Here is a 12,256-nt window from a genome sequence, read left to right as displayed (position 1 = left end):
AATTACCTTTTGCTTTATTGAGTCATCGCTTGATTTTTTTTTTTTTTGGTATCATTTATTCAAACCAATTAATCTTGAAGTTGACTGATTTAACCGAAGTTTCCCATTGAACACCAAAATTTTATAGTAAACCATAGCTGAGATTCAATTCTAGACGTCTGATTAACCATCCGAAAAGTTTAACCACTGCACTATTGCCTGGGCTAAAAAACAGAAGATTTGGTTCGTTGAGTCATTGCCTAGAATCTGAGTTGTTTGGAGGGTGGAGGCTTGCAATCATGAGTCCCTTCTTTCTATAAACCAAACTCTTTATTGGGCCGGGCCGTGCCCAAATAGGCACACTAAGTTGTTTGAACTTGAACCGTGTGTTTTGTACACGAGTAATTTCTGTACACCGACCTCTCTTAATGGGCCGTGACGATAACGGAAAGTCCAATCAAAATCCTATAAATAGGCCGCACGGCGACTCAATCTCTTCTCGTTCTAGTTCGTCCAGTTAGTCGGCGTATCTTTCTCACTCATGGACGAAGCCCCCGCCGAAATCCGATCCTTCCAAACCCTAATTCCGCCGCCCCCCTCTACGCCTCCTTCCCCTCCTTTGACGGTGCATGAAACCCTAGATCAGGGCTTCCCCCCGCCTCCCCCTGCCGAAGCCCCATTCGATCCCTACCAGGACCACGCGCCCCCTTTCATCACCCCAGCCAAGCAGGATGCCCTCCCAGCGAAGCTCGATGACCGGCAGGTGATATCCGGAAACGCGGTCACTCACAGCGGCACTGACAAGGACGCCTCAGGCGGCGAGGAGGAAGCTAGCAGTCGCCGCCGTCGCCGGCGTAGCCGGTGGGAGCCCACTCCGTCCGAGGCCGATCAGAACGGTGGCGATGCAGCTGGCGATGGTAGTGGTAGGAAGAGGAAGTCCCGATGGGCGGAGGAAGAGCCGAAGCCCGTCGTTCAGCTCCCAGACTTCATGAAGGAGTTCACTGCAGATCTTGATCCTGAGGTACAGGCCCTCAATTTCAGGCTTCTTGAGATCAGCCGTCGCTTGCAGTCCACCTTGCCTCTAGATGATCGTCCTGAGGGTGCCCGGTCGCCGTCCCCTGAGCCGATCTACGATAACATGGGCATCCGAATCAATACTCGTGAGTATCGGGCGCGGGAGAGGCTGAATAAGGAACGGCAGGAGATTATTTCCCAACTGATTCAGCGGAACCCAGCATTCCGTCCTCCTGCTGATTATCGTCCACCAAAGCTCCAAAAGAAGCTCTATATTCCTATGAAGGAGTATCCAGGCTATAACTTCATTGGTCTTATCATTGGTCCGCGAGGAAATACACAAAAAAGGATGGAGAAGGAGACAGGGGCAAAGATCGTCATCAGGGGAAAAGGGTCTATCAAAGAAGGTAAATTACTTCAGAAGAGGGACTACAAGCCAGATCCAGCTGAGAATGAAGATTTACATGTCCTGGTGGAAGCGGAGACACAGGACTCACTAGAAGCTGCTGCTGCCATGATTGAGAAACTTCTGCATCCGGTTGACGAGGTGCTGAACGAACACAAAAGACAGCAGCTGAGAGAACTTGCAGCCTTGAATGGAACTATCAGGGATGAGGAATTCTGTAGGTTGTGTGGTGAGCCAGGACACAGGCAGTATGCTTGTCCTGCACGCAGTTCAACATTTAAGAGCGATGTTCTTTGTAAAATTTGTGGTGACGGTGGGCATCCCACGATTGACTGCCCCATGAAAGGAACAGTTAAGAAGATGGACGATGAGTACCAAAACTTTTTAGCTGAGCTTGGTGGTGCTGGTCCAGAGTCTTCCACGAAGCAGAGTTCTACATTGCCACTTCTTGGTTCAAGTGCTCCAGGAACTAATCTTGGTGGTGTACAAAGTCTGATTAAGAAAGACTATGATGAAACAAATCTTTATATTGGATATTTGCCTCCTGCTTTTGACGATGATAGCTTGATTAGGTTGTTCTCCCCCTTTGGTGATATTGTAATGGCAAAGGTTATCAAGGATCGAATCACTGGACTTAGTAAAGGTTATGGTTTCGTGAAGTACTCTGATGTATCTATGGCTAATCAGGCAATATCTAGTATGAATGGTTATCATCTGGAAGGAAGAACTATAGCTGTTCGTGTGGCTGGCAAGCCACCACAGCCTACAGCACCACCGGTGTCGGTTCCTCCAGCTCCTCCAGCATCAGTTGGTGCATACCCTTCTCAGCAGTACATGCCTGGCGCACCTCTTACAAACCCACCACCTCCGCCTGGTAGTTATGCTCCAGTTCCCTGGGGACCACCTGTTCCTCCTCCTTATGCACCCTATGTTCCACCTCCCCCCGGTTCTAGCATGTACACCCCTGTTCAAGGTCAGTCAGTGCCTCCCTATACCATGCAGTATCCCCTTCAGCAACAAACAGCCCCTCCTGGTGTCCCAGGTCAAAATATGGCTTCTAGTGAAGCAATGCAGAACCTTCCTCCTGGAGTTCAACCTCAGAGTTCTAGTACTACTGTTGGCCTCCCTGTACCAACTGATATGTATGGTAGTGGTTCTGTACCGGGAGTTAGCCCACCTGTTCCTCCACCTTCATTTGCTCCAGCAACTTATGGCTATGCACCTTATTATGTTCCTGTTCCGCCACCTGTGCCACCTCATAGTTTTGATCCCACGCAGAGCATTGGGAATGTACCATGGGCCCATAGTGCAATGCCACCTCAGCCTGCATCCTCTGCTGAACAATCAACTACTCATGCTTCAGATGCAGAATATGAGAAATTAATGTCAGAGTTGAAATGATGCTGCTGTTTATCAAGGTACTTTAACTGGCCTTTCTGATTTTGTTTATGAAGTGCAGGTAGCCGCTCTCTCACACCATGATCTGCACTATATAACATACATCGAAGAAATTAGACTAGATTTTGGATACTAGTACATGATTTGAGCATTCTTAATAAATTGGAAAACCGTTATTTCTCAAATCTTCAACTAGATTGGTATTCATTATTTACATGTTGAATCCTTGAGACATCATAGCTTTTACATGGTATAACTTGATGCAGATTAGTATTGTAATGTGTTATGGTTTCAGATTAACTAGTGACCACGTGATTGGGAATCATAGTATAAGCAAATCTAAGTATGCCGGTAATGCAAATGACAAAAAAAGTTATTCAAATGTGCAGATCTAGAAAGTTGACTATTGGAAATGTTTCTTTATATGCTTTAGAAAATGATCTATGAAGATATAATATTAAATTGAAGTAATCAAAATGCCATATAAAGAAAAAATATGTGCTTTTTATCTTGTGTTTTTTCACATTCTTGTTGCCTGACTCCATATTTGCTTGTGGGCATCATATTTCCAATACTCCATGTCCAACCAATAGATTGGATCAGTTTAATATCTAAATTAATTTTACTGGTCAGCTGATTATATATATTTCAGTTACTTAGATTAGCAGGAGTTGGACCCAGTCCTCCTATCTTGACTTAATGTTAAGATTGGAAGCTACATATTGCTTTAATAAAGTTAGATCCGCTACCTTAGCGTCCCCCCTAGTGCCGGCCCCAAGGATATGGAGGGAGGTTCATGCAGGTACACAGGCCATAGGCGCATGGCGGGGTAAACTCCAGGTCGTCAGTTCCTGAGAATCGACCCCTGGCCATTACGCCAGAGATACCATGCACCCACCGTCTGCGCTACGCCCTGGGGGCTACATATTGCTTTAATACTTAAGGCGATATGTGGTTCTAAAATAGTTGATGTTGCTTAAATAAATCTGTTTTTTTTTTTTTCAATTCAGGAACTTATGCATTCTAGACTAGTCCAAATGTGTTATTACTTGATATGAAGTCTGACTTCTATGAAAACTTAGCCTTTTGAGGTGAATTTGGTCCATTCATCCATGCTGTCATTTGAATAATCTTTGGCAATTTAAATTTGTTTTACTTTCTTCAATGTTCATTTGTTGAAACAAAGAAGAAATTAGTTATTCATATTACACACTTGTTAATCAAATTTATCACGTGTATAACCAACCACATGAAGCAGCTAAGAAGGAATTTAAGATGGTTTGTAAATTGAAACTGTTTGATCCCTTAGATTGGGAATTATTGGACACAAACCTTATTATGTATTGTAAATCAAAATTTTAACTTGGCATGGGGCTTCAAGCTTTCAAAAAGTTTATACATTATGTAGTCGGTATACCGGCAACCTATTGCATAATGCACATGTGGGATGTGGGGGCATATGCAGGTAATATCAAACAATATTTTGAAAAATTATAATGATAAAGAAGAATATAATGTATGCAATAAACTGCTCAATTTTAAGGATACACTCAGCGATCATTTCCATACATGTTTATGAATGCAGATTTTTTTCTTATGGTTGATATTGATATCTTCTACACATCACATGTCTATGAATACAGATTGTTTCTTAAGTTTCATATTGATTCGTTTATATATACATAGTATCTGCTTAATGTGCCATATTCTTACATGCTCAATGCACACATAAGTCTGTCTGTTCCACTCAGTGCCATTATTTAAATGATCTGAATTTCTCATGCATCTGTAGGATTCATTTTATGCATGTCTTATTTTATTAGATTCATTTACAAATTTTAGCTATGCACGTTTTGATAATTCAAGAAAAATGTTTGTTGATTTTGTGTTTACCTCTAATGCCTTTGTTATTCCCATTACTCATTTGTCTCATTAAGGCAGTTGAGGCATGGATTATCCTGGCTACGTGCTCAGTCGGAATGAGACAACAACTTCATATTTTCCATATCACTCTCTATGCATCTGTTCAATTTAGTAGCAACTTATGAGCAGTGATTTAAACAGTTGTCTTTTCTGCTATCTTACTGCTTTAATTTAACATTTTCGGATTGACATTTAATGTGGTTTTTGTCAGGCATGTGATATCTTGGAGCTAAATTCTCAATTTCTTTCCTATTGCTATAACTACAACTAGTGGAAGTTTGGAACTCACATCTTATCTTGCTGTATATTCTGATTATTGCAGAGACTGCTGGGGCTAGAAGTGGTCACTAAGTTTGGATTTATCGTCAATTTGTAACTGGTTTCTTTTATGCCTAACAGTGCTATTATCCAGCAGGAAAATTGGCTCTCTACTCTTAGACGGCAGGCGGCCATAAACTTTTTCTAGTTCATCTGCATTTGTTCTTATATTATTGCCTCAAGGATCTCTTTCTAAATACTCTTGTTATGTTTAAATTTGCAATTGGGACTAATCCTTTGGCTTGTCTTCAGTATTTGATAGTTTCCCTTATGAAGCTAATTACATTTATTAATGTGAGATTTTTCTTATACTTCGAACAAAAAAAATTACTACTTTTTAGCTGCTTCTGTTATGCAGAGTTGACATGCATTCTTAGCATCCTCCTGTGAGGCTGAGCTGTTTGCCATACCACTTCATGGGTATTGGTTAACTTACCTCTAGTTGTCTTATCTGTTTATTTTCTATGGTGTCTAATATGGTTTAAAGTTTCTGTGCCACAGCAGAAGATCTGTTATTTGAGTTGTTTTTAAGTGATGCATCAGGTAAATTGTCTGGCGAACATTGATAGAATTCGTTAAATGGTAATAATCATATGACGACAGTTTTTGCTGGTCCAGCCTCTTAAATTCATCTGAATGGAGTCTCTAAATATAAACTTCATAGCTTTACTTTTTCTTTTTCATTTTTTATATTATATAGAGTTTGCTAACACTTGCTATCCTGCGTAACTTGTGCACGTGCAGAGGTCAGGCTAAAGGTGGTAAATCAGATTATAGTTTGTTTAAGAATAATTTTTTGCTTGCATGGTTCTTTTATTCCATTCTCTTGATATTTTAATTTCAAACTAAAATCAGTGGCTTCTAAGTGAACGTATGCTTTATCAAATTGTTTTGCATCTATTCAATTTCTTTCTCCAATTTTCTTTATTTGTTTATCAAGTTGCACATTCCCTTGTTTGATTGGTATCTAACCTTAATGTGCTCAATGAATTTGCTTACATCCTTCACTTTTGAGCCTCTAACATGTTGATTGCAGAAATTAGTCGGTGATGGTTCTGGGATTTCTGTGCTTAGATTGATTGGAATACTAGGGCCAAAGGTACTAGCGTTCTGCTAATATGCTTATACTAATCCACTTATTTTCTACTTCTAACCTGTCAGTTGCAGTAAGTTAAGAGGTGGTGTGAGCTTTTTCTTTCGTATTTATTGAGGGGTGCTAAAACAGCAAGAATTTGGTGAATGAGAGGTCATTTTTGTTTTGTTTTGTTTTTTTTTGTCTTCTCTTTTGGGGTGAACTTTGCTGGCTCACCTTGGGAATTCTAGTTGTAGTCATTTATTTTTTTGGCTCACATTCATTGCCCTGTTTGTCATATGGGATTCTTCACGGAGGTTATTGTATTAGCTAATATGGGTCATTTTTATTTAGAAAGAGCTTTTAAGGTTGTTAGATTAATCTCGTTCCTGATTCATTGCCATCCTATTGTCATTTCTCTGTGTCATTTCAGATAATATTCCCTAATACATTTTTTTGTTCTCCTTGTTGAAACTCAAACCAATTTCTTCTGGCTTCTCATCCTCTTCTCTTCTTAAAAATACAAGACTTCAAAAGCTTGTTGAGATGTGAAATTTCGAGTGCTCATATTTTCAAGTTGAAAGTTCGAAGATTGCGTCGATGCAGATAATTAATAGTAGCTGACGTTCTTGGGAGAGAAAACATAGCTGGTAACTTGAAGAAGACGGCAGATCTGGGGCCACCGGTTTGTGAGAGATTTATTATTCTGCTATTCCATGCGCTTGTTCACCTGAAAATTGGGCGCCATAACTACGCTGCCGTCTTTCTTAGCTTTGCCACTCAACGGTAGTTGTTGCTTGATGTAGCTGTTGATTTGTGTAGCTGTTGGGTACTTTCTTTTGTATCTTTCACTCTGGGTTTGTCTGCCCGAGGAGGATGCCGCCGGCGAACGAACACGGCTCTCCCTGGTTGCTGTTGCTGTTGGGTTCTTTCATTTGTACCTTCCACACTGGGTTTTTCTTCCCAAGGCGGATGCCCCTGCTGTCGCCACCACTTGACCAGCGGTGGGTGCCCACTTCAAGCTGGTGGTGCCTGCCGTCTGGTGGACTCACCTTGGGAGTTGCTCGTCGAGCAAGGCATGCTTCTGGCCTTGTGGGGATGCGGCGGTGGCCATGGAGGAAGATGAGTGGGCAGTGCTGGCGGAGTGGCTTCCCCTCCATGGAGGAAGATGAGTGGGCAGTGCTGGCGGAGTGGCTGCAGGGGAAGGGCCAGAGGTTGATGTTGAGCTCTGCAAGGCTCCCAGCGCTGCCAACTCACCGGTTCTTCTTGAGGATCAGGTGGCCGTCACTGGTGTGAGGTGAGGTGAGGGTGAAGATTTTCTTGGGACGGAGATGGGCGGTGGTAGCGGGAGGTGAGGGTGAAGAGGTAGGAGGTGGGGTAGAAGCCGCCTGTGTGGCAGAACTGGAACTGATCAATGGGAGTTGCTGGTTTGGGAGGATCCCATCGATGAAGAGCTCCGACGGCTCGGAAGGGAGAAGATATGGATGAGTATTTGGGTAAAATCGAATTGAATTTATTTTTTTATCAATTTTTTAAAATAAATTAAATAAATTAAATATTAGTTAATTTATCAAAAATTGAATTAATTGTTTTTAATTTTTTTTTCATTTTTTAAAAATAAAATTTAGTTTTGGTTTTAAAAAATTTAGGATCTAAAAATTTAGTTTGGTTCAAAAATTTACTTAATCAAATCGATTAACTTAAATAATTAATTTTTTATAAAGAATTTTAAAATTTGACCGATTTATGGATAATGTGATAATGGGAAGGTTACTTCCTGTCATCCAGAATCCAGAACGGGAATTCCGAATTGAAAGAATTGCAATGGAAAGATTCGATCTTGCCGGTACCCATAATGTTCTAACATGACTTAAGGGGGGGTCAATAGGGTCCGCCGGGGGTGGAGTCAAGTTGGGCACCACCTGCATAGGCAGAGCCCAATTTTTCTTTGCCACGCCTTTAGAGCAGAGTAAGGGAAACCGAATGAATTTAAGAGCATCCACAGTGGGTCCACTGCAGATGTGGTAATACGGAAGAAGTTTTAGAGGATGGTCCCTTGACTTGTGATTGGTGAGATGAATGATCTATATTCATAAAATAGGTGGGGATCATTCATTTCCACCAATTCATATCAAGGGATCATCTTCTGGATCATAAAAAGCGGTCCAGAGTATCTGGGTTGTTCTCATAGTGGGTGGGAGCTTTTTTCTCATTTGCCAATAAGCGGTTCCATACCGGTCTTCACTATTTTTTTTATTTTTTTAATTAAAATAAGTTTTTTAATTTAAATATAATATTAGAGATGTTTTTTTAATTAGGAAAAAAATATATATGGTTTGAAGGTTTAAAAAATATGAGATCATGAAGTTTGTTAGCAATTTATAAATTTAAATTTTATAAAAATTTAATGATGTATAATGTAGAATATGGAATTTGTTAGTATTTATAAATTTAAATTTTATAAAAATTTAATGATGTATAATGTAGAATATGGAAGAAAAATAGAAATTATATATAGTGAAAAGTGTAACACTCTTACAATATTTTTTTTTTTTTTTGTTTTTTGTTTTTTTTTTTTTCAAGAGGTATAAAGTTTTTAACTTTTATGTGACGTCCTAATTTATCATTCGCAGAATATACAATTTTATTTTATTTTTCAATCCACGGGAGTGATATTCCAATCCGATCCAATTTGCAAGAGGTCGAGTGATATTCCACCATGGCGCCGTCTTCCTCCGTCGGAAACGCAACCCGCCGCGCAGCCCTCCACCGCTCCTCCTCCGCCATCCACACTCCTCCTCCTCCTCCTCCTGCCCCTTTCCAATTCCATCCTCAAAACTCTCTTTTTCGTAGTCCGCTCAAGCCTCCCATCCCGCTCGACGCCCTAGATCGATCCTTCAAAAAGAACCTTCCTTTGCCCCAGACTCCGCTCCATGGCGGCAAGCTACCCTCCAAGACCCTCTGCACCATGATTCACATCTGCGTTCGCAGCCGTCGCTTCTCCGACGCCCAGTCTCTTCTCCTCCGGCTTGTCCGCCGCAAGGGGGCATCCCGGGCAGAGGTCGTCGACGCACTAGTTTCCACCGCCAACGACTCCGCTCGCCCCCGATCCCCCGTCTTCGATCTATTGATCCGCACCTACGTCCAGGCGAGGAAGCCGAGGGAAGCTGCGGAGGCGTTCCAGGAGCTAAAGGCTAGAGGTCTCGCCGTTTCGATCGACGCCTGCAATAGCCTGCTTTCCGGATCGGTCCGGATGGATTGGATCGACCGAGCAAGGGAAATATACAGCGACATGGTCGACATGGGGGTGAGTCCCAACATCTACACCTTAAACATCATGGTGAACGTCTTCTGCAAGGATCGTAGGTTCGACGGGGCGGAATCTTTCATCTCCGAAATGTCAAAAAGAGGAATTTTTCCCGATCTTGTGACGTATAATACTCTGATTGATGCCCACAGCCGCGCGGGGCATCTGAAAGAGGCGCTGCAGTTGCTGAGTTCCATGGCCGATAAGGGATTGAAGCCAGATGTTTCAACTTACAATGCTTTGATGAATGGTTTCTGCAAAAACATGCAGCACGAGAAAACCAAAGATTTGCTGGATGAAATGCTGGGTCGTGGCTTGGTGCCCAACGTTTCTACTTTCAACATTTTGCTCGGCGGGTTCTGTAAGCTCGGTGACGCCGGCGAGGCCTTGAGGATTTTTAACAGGATGACCGGCAGCGGCCTTGTTCCTGATATAGTCAGCTTTAGCTCTATGATAAATTTGTTTGCAAAGAAAGGCGATATGAATCGAGCATTAGCATATCTCCGAGAAATGAAGGCCATCGGTTTAGTTCCTGATAATGTGATCTACACCATGGTCATCCGTGGATTTTGCCGACTTGGATCGACCTCTGAAGCTCTTAAGATTCGTGATGAGATGGTAGAGAATGGTTGTCTGCCGGACGTCGTCACCTATAACACAATCTTGAATGGGATGTGCAAGGAACGGCGACTGCTAGATGCATATCAGCTTTTTCTTGAGATGGTAGAACGAGGAACAGCCCCTGACTTCTGCACATTTACGACTCTCATCAATGGATATTGCAAGGATGGCGAGGTCGAGGAAGCTTTGAGGTTGTTCGATAGAATGCTCGACAACAATTTGAAGCCTGACATTGTCACCTATAATAGTTTGATTGCCGGTTGCTGCAAAGAAGGAAACATGGATAAGGTAACCGAGTTGTGGGCTGACATGCTCGCCGGAGAAATTCTGCCCAACTGCTTTACCTATGGCATTTTGATAGACTACTACTGCAGTTTCGGTCAAATGGAAGAAGCCTTCAAGTTTTGGGATGAAATGGTGGAACATGGAATCGCGCCTAATCTTGTGACATACAATTCAATTGTTAAAGGGCACTGTCGAGCTGGTGATACTCCAAAAGCTGAAAAAGTGATGAAGAAGATGATTAGAAATGGCGTCTTCCCCGATCGAATTACTTACAATACACTGATTTGTCAGTTTGTTAAGGAAGAGAAGATGCTTGAAGCTTTTGAATTGATCAATAAGATGGAACACAAAGGGGTAATGCCAGATGTTATCACATACAATATGGTGATTTTAGGGTTTTGTCAGCTAGGGAAGACGCGAGAAGCTAATTCCATGTTCAAGAGAATGATTAAGAAAGGAGTCCAACCTGATAAATCCACCTATACAACCTTGATGAATGGTCATGTTTCCGTTGACAATGTGAAAGAGGCATTTTGCCTTCATGATGAAATGATACAGAGAGGTTTAGTGCCGGATGATAAATTTTAGCTCATAGTTTGGTGCCATTGCTTCAAACTGCTGGTGTTTGTGGAGAGCTTAAGGGACCTATGGGAAATCGAACTTCCTGACTTAAAAAGTCTGATCACTCAAAGGATAAGGCAAGTTCTCCAACTTCTACTTTGAAGGCCTAGTTCCCAATTTTTTTTTCTCAGAGATGCCATATTCCACCTGTCTATTCTTATGAGAAAGAGACTGGGAAAAGGGATAGAGATAACGAATCTGTCTCATTAATTTGGATGCCTTCAAGATGAGGATGTTTTTTTTTTCTTTTTCTTTTCTAGATAAATAAATTCTTTATGAAAGATTCTGATTGAAAGAGGAGAGGAGCATATTATCGTCAATTACAGACAATTCAACCAAGGCAGAAAAATCTCTGAATAAATCCATGGAAATAAATATTCGATTGCTACTGCTAATAAAAAAAAATCGATTTTTTGAGCCAAGTCAAGACAATTGAATAAGGCACGTCGAGTAGAAAGTCGTTTACAACGCATTCGATTGTCTTCTTCTAGGGTTTCCAGAAACTACAAGCAATTGAAACAAAGCTCGCAAATCTCATCGTCTGATCTATGCCAATAAGCATTCGATTACTGCTGATGAAAATTAGAAATCGGTTGTCGGAGCAGAGTTAAGAACACGGAATGGGGTACATGTGAGTTGCGAGATGATCGGCAAACCCTACAGGAAGAAGGATGGATCGGATCGGATCAGCCGGTGTAGATGTGGGGGTGGAGGGCGACGATGATGATGGAGTAGATGCCGAAGAAGATGAGGGTGTGGAGGGCGACGGCCTTGCCGTTGGTCCGCATGCTTCCGAACTCCACCGGACGGTAGGTGCCGGGGGCCTCGAGGATGAGTCCTGGCGAGAGAAGCACGAAGAGCACCACGCCGACGACCACCGGAGCCCAGTCTGCCATGGATCCCTCTCCCCTCTACTGCGACGCGATCGCCGGCACGAACACAAACGAGCGAAGGTGTGAAGGGAGAGAGTGTGACGAGACTCGAGAGAAAAGAGGAAGAGGACAAAAGACTGGCAAATTAAATATAAAAAAATATAAGAAAAAAAAATAAAAGGAAATTCGCCGGATCGTTCTGCGTCACGATCTCACCACGTCAGACGGTCAGAGTTCGTGGGCCCATTGAGTTTTTCACGTGGGCAGAAGGGGAGACGTAGGTACCACCCGTAGTTTTTGTCCGCAGGGAGTGTGCCTAGATTTTTTTAATTTATTTATTTAGCATTATAAAAATTTAGAAACGATCATATGAAAAAAAAAAAAAAAATCCTTACTCTAAGTCTAAATTTTACTGGCTTTATTATCATTGGACTAGTTTT

At 42.0% G+C, this 12,256-nt stretch overlaps 1 pseudogene; it reads left to right on the top strand.

Annotated features, from left to right (window-relative positions):
• Nucleotides 1-483: 483 nt before the first annotated feature.
• On the top strand, nt 484-11,248 carry LOC121978659 (annotated as a pseudogene).
• Nucleotides 11,249-12,256: the final 1,008 nt, after the last annotated feature.

Source organism: Zingiber officinale, chromosome 4B (genome assembly GCF_018446385.1).
Source record: "Zingiber officinale cultivar Zhangliang chromosome 4B, Zo_v1.1, whole genome shotgun sequence".
NCBI lineage: Eukaryota > Viridiplantae > Streptophyta > Magnoliopsida > Zingiberales > Zingiberaceae > Zingiber > Zingiber officinale.
This window is presented reverse-complemented; position numbering and strand designations above follow the sequence as displayed.